Here is a 7,459-nt window from a genome sequence, read left to right as displayed (position 1 = left end):
ATAGAATTTATCAGAAAAGATACCAAAAGATACCAAAGAGCTCCTATAATCAGAAAGAAGCCTAGAGCTCAGAAAGTGGGCAGGGGCCAAGAAAGCTGGACAACAGACACGGCTACCCGGCACAGAGAGCCTGCGCCGGCTGCCACGGGGATGCTGCCGCACCCAGGCTTCTCTGAACTGCCCCTGCAGCGCCGCGCCGCTCACTCCAGATCCAGTCCTGGGAGTCAGGGTCACGTACTCACACCCGAGCTTCCAGACAGCAAGGAGTGGCTGCTTCTTCCACCTCCACCAAGACAGGCAGGGCCCAGCCTTCTAGCAGGACTCACTCATTTGTTTCAACTTCCCCAATGAAAAAAATAAAAATTAAAAAATAAAGAGTTGTTCACTGGAGGGTTCAATTTAAAATATAAGGGGGAGCAGAATCCCCCCAAAAGCAGCTGTAACTTTGCTTGGAATTGCTTTAAATTGGGGGGGAAATTTTATCTTTAAATACTGCCTTCTCATTCATGAAGATGGTTTGTCTCACCCTTAACTCAGCTCGTTCTTTACGCCCATGGATAGAGTTTCAAATGTTCTTCTTTAACGACCTCTGCAGTTTTTGTCTATTACATCCTTAACATTTTATAGTTGTTTGGATGGTATCTTATTTTCCACTATGTTCTTGATTTTATTTTTACTAGTATTGAAAAACCCTCCTGATTTTTATATATTGATTGTATGTTGCAGGCAGCAAGCTCCTCCTGACTTCTGAGAGTTTGTTGATTTCCTTTATTGTGTATGCGAGTGATCATAACACGCGAGAATCACAATTGTATTTATCTCTTCCCATCCAACCTTTATAGTTTCGCGTTATTTTCTATGTTGCTATGTTGGCCTGAGGCTCCAGTTTGAGGCAGAACATTATGATCACAGATATTCTTCTATTATCCCTAATCCTAAAGCAAGTGTTTTTGGCCAGGGCTGGGCCTGAACCTGCCACCTCCAGCATATGGGGCCGGCTCCCTACTCCTCTGAGCCACAGGTGCCACCCCAGCAAATGCTTTTAAAGTTTTTCCAGGTAAAAAGTAAATGCCTTGGCTCGGCGCCTGTGGCTCAAGCGGCTAAGGCGCCAGCCACATACACCTAAGGTGGCGGGTTCGAATCCCCAGCCCGGGCCTGCCAAACAACAATGATGGCTGCAACCAAAAAAATGGCCGGGCGCTGTGGCGGGCGCCTGTAGTCCCAGCTACTTGGGAGGCGGAGGCAGGAGACTCGCTTGAGCCCAGGAGTTGGAGGTTGCTGTGAGCGTGATGCCATGGCACTCTACCCAGGGGGACAGCTTGAGGCTCTGTCTAAAAAAAAAAAAAAAAAAGTAAATGCCTTTTTAACACATTGAGGAAATTCCTGTATGTTTTCAGTTTTCTTCTCATTTAAATTGTAAATAAATACAGAAGAACCTTATTGAATGCTTTTTCTACAACTACTGAAATGCTCATAAATATTTACTTCAGTAGTTCCAAGTAAATTAATAGATTTTTCTTTTTCTTTTTTTTTTTTTAGATTTTTCTAATGTACAATCATCTCCTCACAGTCCTAAGTCTTAACTATAGTCAGTCATTATATGTTATATTTTTAATCATGATAGATCATTTTTTATTAACGAATTCATTTAGCTAATATACATTAGTATTCTTTCATCTATGTTCATAAGTCAGACTGACTAATCTACTTTTATTTCTCTATTCTTAGCAAATTTTAATATTAGGGTTATATTGGCTTCATAAAAGGAGTTGAAGTCGGGGCAGCACCTGTGGCTCAGGGGATGGGGTGCCGGCCCCATATACCGAGGGTGGCCAATTTAAGCCAGACTTTGGCCAAACTGTAACAACAACAAAAAAATAGCCAGGCATTGTGGCAGGTGCGTGCAGTCCCAGCTACTCAGGAGGCTGAGCAAGAGAATCATCCAAGCTCAGGAGTTGGAGGTTGCTGTGAGCTGGGATGCCATAGCGCTCTACTGAGGGCGATAAAGTGAGACTCTGTCTCTACAAAAAAAAAAGGAGTTGAAGTCTTTCTTACCTTTCTGAAAGGAAAGAAATAATAAGATTATGGCCATAAATCAGTAAAAAAAAAAGAATTTTTTTAAGTAGAAATGATTACAAAAATTAATTAATAGAATAGGGAAGTAACTAGTTGACCACATAGGAGAATTCCAGTTTATACTTATAGTCTTGGCACAGCTATTAATAGCAGCCCTTTCCATCTCAGAATGTCACTACTGGGCAACTAAGTTACCCACCAGGGTGAACTCTCAGTAAGAAGCAAAGGTTTGCTTTCACATATTAGCTGTGTAACTGTGATAAATTCACCTGCCTCTCTGAACTTCAGCAGGATGGGAAATGTAAGATTTAGCTCTCTGGGTAGTCTGAAGAACAATAAAGCAAGTGAACCACTAAATTTAAAAAAAAAAAAAGTTAGTTAATTTCCGCTCCGCAATCCGAGTGTTAGAGCAGGGATCTAGCACTCAGCTTCAACCCCAGTGGAACTCCAAAGCCAACCGGAGGAGAAGCATAGATGAGGCTACACCACCGGTGCCAGACTCCACCCCCACTAGTCTGCAGCCCTATCTCCCAGGTAACTGGAAATATTGGGGTGTGATCTGTGGACCCTGAGTGCAGGCTCCTTGCAAGACTCCACTTTGAAACTCAGGGAAGCCCAAGTCCAGAGATGTCAGCCACTTCTCAGAGCCACCGCCTGCCCCACCAATTGTTTCATCCACCCAGCCCCGCCCCGGCCTGGGTGCTCCCTGCACTTGTGGCCTCCTTTCCACTAACAGGGAGGGGTAAAGGCTTGTGGTTCCAGTGCATAATTGTAACTGGTTTCGTTTTCCTTCCCTTTCTTGGATGCTGTAGGAGTGAACTGCAAATGTTTTCCCTCCTCTTTAAGGAAGTAATCCCTCCCTTCCCTGGAGCGAGAAGGAACAGGTTTATCAAGTTATGGATTTGATGAACCATGAAAGTGGGAAGGAATTTCCACCCAGACTAGAGAGTACTTTGGAGGTGGTGGAGAAAAGAGATCTGCAGGTCTAGAAGTGGAAAGAACCCAGGCTGTGCTTGGGTCATTACTCCTGAAAGCAGCATGACTCCAGGCAGGCGGTACTTGGTTCCTCTGGGGAAACAAAGGCTGAAGCACGGGGTTCCAGAGCTTTGCCAAATACTGCAATGTCCTAACTACGTCAGGGAAACTGCCAGAAGCTGCCAGACCTGCCAGTATTGTGCAGGGTACAGCACCAGTAACTGGGCTGGGGAGATGACTAATGACCAGAGAGGCCTCCAGAGCCTTGGCACAGGGAGGGCTGTGACTGAGGCAGGGGTGCAAACCTACTGCAATGAGGCATCCTCACCTCCCTGTCGGCCCAGGGGGATGGACTCCGAATCACATTCCAGTAGCTGAAGGGCTATCCCCTGGGGGAAAGGTCTAGCTGAGGGATGCCACTCCTTGGTCACTCTTCCAGACTTAACTTATTACTGCCAACTCCAACCATGCCTCAGTGTCTCCCACTACTACACTGCCCACCAAGCCTTAAGTTTCGTTGTCAGCCCTGGAGTCTGGGCCAGGTTTTCTGGGCTGGGCGACATGATCTTCTTTCCTGCTATGTCTTAAAGGGATTAATCTCCTTCACCTGTAGGATGCAAGGAGTTTCTTCCCTTTGATTTCACTTTCCAAATAGTCTAGGGTGGTCATCTGTCCACTTAAGACTTTTAAATCTGTATCTGCAACCCTGTCCCCACTTACAGAACTTGTATGTGTGGCAGCTTATGGGACATCTCCTGGAGTGTCCTGCACACACCTCAAGTTCCAGATACTAAAAACAGAACCTTGGTCATGCCACCCTGCCCTTCAATGTCCCTATCTCAGTGATACTGAACCTTTGTTTCAGTACTATGGAAATATTTGGAACTTTTCCAACTCATAAGTTCCAAAGCTTAGGAAAAGGGACATCAATATGGGAGAGGACTTAGAATTGTAGAGCCAGGTACAGTGGCTCGCACTGTTGCAGGAAGATGAGGAGAAAGAGCACCCAAACAGCATGTTTATAAGAGGAAGGGCTTATTCCCCAGCAGAGAGCTTACAGCATAGAAGAATTCCCAATGGCCACGCTCCCCCCGACTGGCTTGGTCTTTCCCTTTTTATCTACCATCAAAAAGTTCCACCCCACAGGGACCTTACTCATTGGCCAATTTGAATCTAGCGGGAGGTGCTATCCCAGCCCCCACAGAACTACAGGATCTCACAAAAGTGGAAATTTCCAAGTTACAGGAAGTTAAGTTTACAAATTCCCAAGAGCTGAGTCAACATGGAGAGGACCCTGCAGGTGTATCCGTGTAAAGACCTGTTCTCCTAGACCTCACCCTTCTCAGGTATCCTTTCTGTCATCCCAGCACTCTGGGAGGCCCACACCAGTGGATCACTTGAGCTCAGGAGTTCAAGACCAGCCTAAGCAAACGTAAGACCCTGTCTCTTAAAAAGAAAATAGAGGGTATTGTAGTGGGCACCTATAGTCTTGGCTACTTATGAGGCTGAGGCAAGAGGATGGCTTGAGCCCAAAGTTTGAGGTTGTTGTGACCTATGGTGCCACTGCACTCTTCCCAGGGTGACAGAGTGAGACTCTTATCTTAAAAAAAAAAAAGAATTGTAATACACAAGTGAGTTTTCCATAATGTCACTTCCAGTACATTTCTGTGGTGCTAATTTACCAGCAAAGGATCCCACACTTGTAATTTGGCCGGCATTTAAAGTGGAGTACCTGGTAACAGGAGGCATTAGGTACCCAAATCTGCATCATCCTGACCTTCTGGGTGGGAACACTTTATGTGCCTCACTGCCACATAAGATAAAAAAACTACTGCTGTCCATGGATTAGGTCGTAGTGGAACTTGTGACACACAGACTGGGGTCTTGTCACCTGTCACATTGCCACCTGTACATCACCATCTTCCACGTGCCCTTGTCAGCCTGTTGTGGAGGGCAGGCCCTGAGGCAGCAGGGCCCCCACAGCGTGGGGAACATTCAGGGAATGAACCCCCAACTGCTGCTCCTCCTTTCTCAAAACAACCGTATTCCTCTCTTCATGCTCCCTCTGCCAGAAGTTACCGTAGCTCTTTCTTTGTCTAGTTAATTTTTACAAACTAGGCAGAGATCCTTGTGATCTTTCCCTCCTTACTTGTAAACATGTTAATGGATTTAAATAAAAACCATTAACAGAATGACTTGTCTTTGTTAATGATTTGTCATTATTATCATACTGTATTATCATACTGTAAGACCAAAAGTATGTCTTTTGTCTATGCTACTTCCCCATGGACAAGTCTATCAGATACTATAGAATAAAGCTGATTTTGTGCTTTGGTGCTGCCATCAGCTCAGTGAGACCTCCCAGTCCCACCCTTCATGTCTGAGTCTTCTCCTGTGTTCTATTTTCCTCAATCCCCACCACTTCCACTCTGGTTCGTTCCCCTTCCCTGCACTGGTTCATGCTAGCCTGTGGGAGCAGAACCATTACAAAACATCTGACATAGGAGTTCTATGTCCCAGTTTGCTTTGGCTCTATGGTTGGTTATGTCATCCAACCAAGCTAGTCTAAACTTTTTCTCTATAATCCTTAGTGTTTGGAAGTTCAATTAAGGGAGCAGCTGAGCTGCTTCAGGTTGTACATTGCTGGTTTGTAAACCAGTTAGAGTATCTGGTGATCTTGCAACTGTTTCTACCATCATAGCCAGTTCCAGGTCTACCTTAGACCTTCATGGAAGACTTGAGGATGCCATCTATGGAATCAGGTCATAAGGTTTGACTGCAATGTTACCTAGGTATGTCACCTAGAAAGCATGTGGCACCATGCTTATTTTTCAATACAAAGGGAAAACTCCCTTCTAATGGCTTTGCCTGAGCAAAGGACAGCCCTTGAGCTTTCATAGAAGTTTGCCTATGTCCAACTAACTCACTAAATGGCAAAGTAGGTGATGTTGTTTTCTTGGTCATGGATGTCCTACCCTGTCAGTACCCCAGTACTTGCATTAGCAGGAATGAAAATTCATTTACATTCTGATGCTGAGATAGCCAGTAATCAGAGTAGTTAATACGGCATAAGGTATAAGGGGTATCTGGTCTGCACTAAACAGAAAGGGTTGATAAGAGGGAGACACGTTTGAAAGAAAACTCATAGTGGAGAATTAGAGGGAAAAACGGACAGATTAAGACAAGAATCTCCATAGTTAGCCCAACAAATGAGGGAGAGGTTGTTAAAAAGTAGAGGGATTGTTTTGGTTTTTGATTTTTTGTTTGTTTGTTTGTTTGTTTGTTTAAAAGGGGAGGGAAATAGGTAGATGAAAAGTTTCTTGATCTTGAGACACTACTTACTTCATGACATTGCTTACTTCCAGGGCCCAGAAATTGACCCTAGGACTCCTCACTTGAGGTTATGCAGGGATGAATGGTCTTCCCATGGTCCTGGGAGTGATGATCTGGCCTAGTTTGGCAGGGCTTGAGTGAATACAGGAGGATTTATTTCTAATTTGATGGCAGTGCAGTTGGTGAGCAGTGCACTGTAAGGTCCCTCCCAGAGAGGTGACAATGTATGTTTTCAACTAATTTCCAAGTGGAAAGGGATAGTAAGGCCTGATGGTCGGCAGAGGCCAGGCCCCTTCTACATGTTGATCATATGCTCCGAATACGCTAGTTAGTTCCCATGCGTAGCTCATCCTAACATCAGATTATTCCCTTACTCCCCCATAACGTTCATGAAAACGAGGAATGAAATGTCTAGAGGAGCCAGTAGGCATAGGGTAACCAAACACTAATTCAAAAGGCATTAATCCATGTCTACTGTTTGGAATATTCCAGATTTTTATAAAGACCAGGGGTAACGCTTTCGGTCATTTCATTCCAGTTTCTTGACAGAGTTTGCCTAAAGTCACTTTTAGATCTCAATTTTGATGTTCTATTTGCCCTGAGGATTAGGGGCGATACAACATTAAATTTTAATGAAAACCCCAGAGTTTTTGCAACCCTTTTATTTCTGCTGTAAAATAAGTTCCTCCGTCTAATTCAATCCACTGAAGGAAATGTAAAAATGAGGAATGATAGCAGTTAATAATTTCTTTATTAAAGAAATTGTGGCATCACATGTCTAGTCAGATGGCATCCAGTCCATCCACTGAACACACAGATAACAGCCAACCAGTGAGAAGAGCCTAAAGCCTCATGCCTTGGGGGACTTTCTAAGGCATCCTGGATTCCCCCTAAAATTTGGTTTATGAGGCTAAGGCGCCAGCCACGTACACCTAAGGTGGCGGGTTCGAATCCCCAGCCCGGACCCGCCAAACAACAATGACGGCTGCAACCAAAAAATAGCCGGGCGTTGTGGCGGGCGCCTATAGTCCCAGCTACTTGGGAGGCGGAGGCAGGAGACTCGCTTGAGCCCAGG

The sequence above is a fragment of the Otolemur garnettii genome, unplaced genomic scaffold (genome assembly GCF_000181295.1).
Source record: "Otolemur garnettii isolate 467f Iridium unplaced genomic scaffold, OtoGar3 scaffold00001, whole genome shotgun sequence".
Classification (NCBI taxonomy): Eukaryota; Metazoa; Chordata; class Mammalia; order Primates; family Galagidae; genus Otolemur; species Otolemur garnettii.
Note: the sequence above shows the minus strand (reverse complement) of the source record.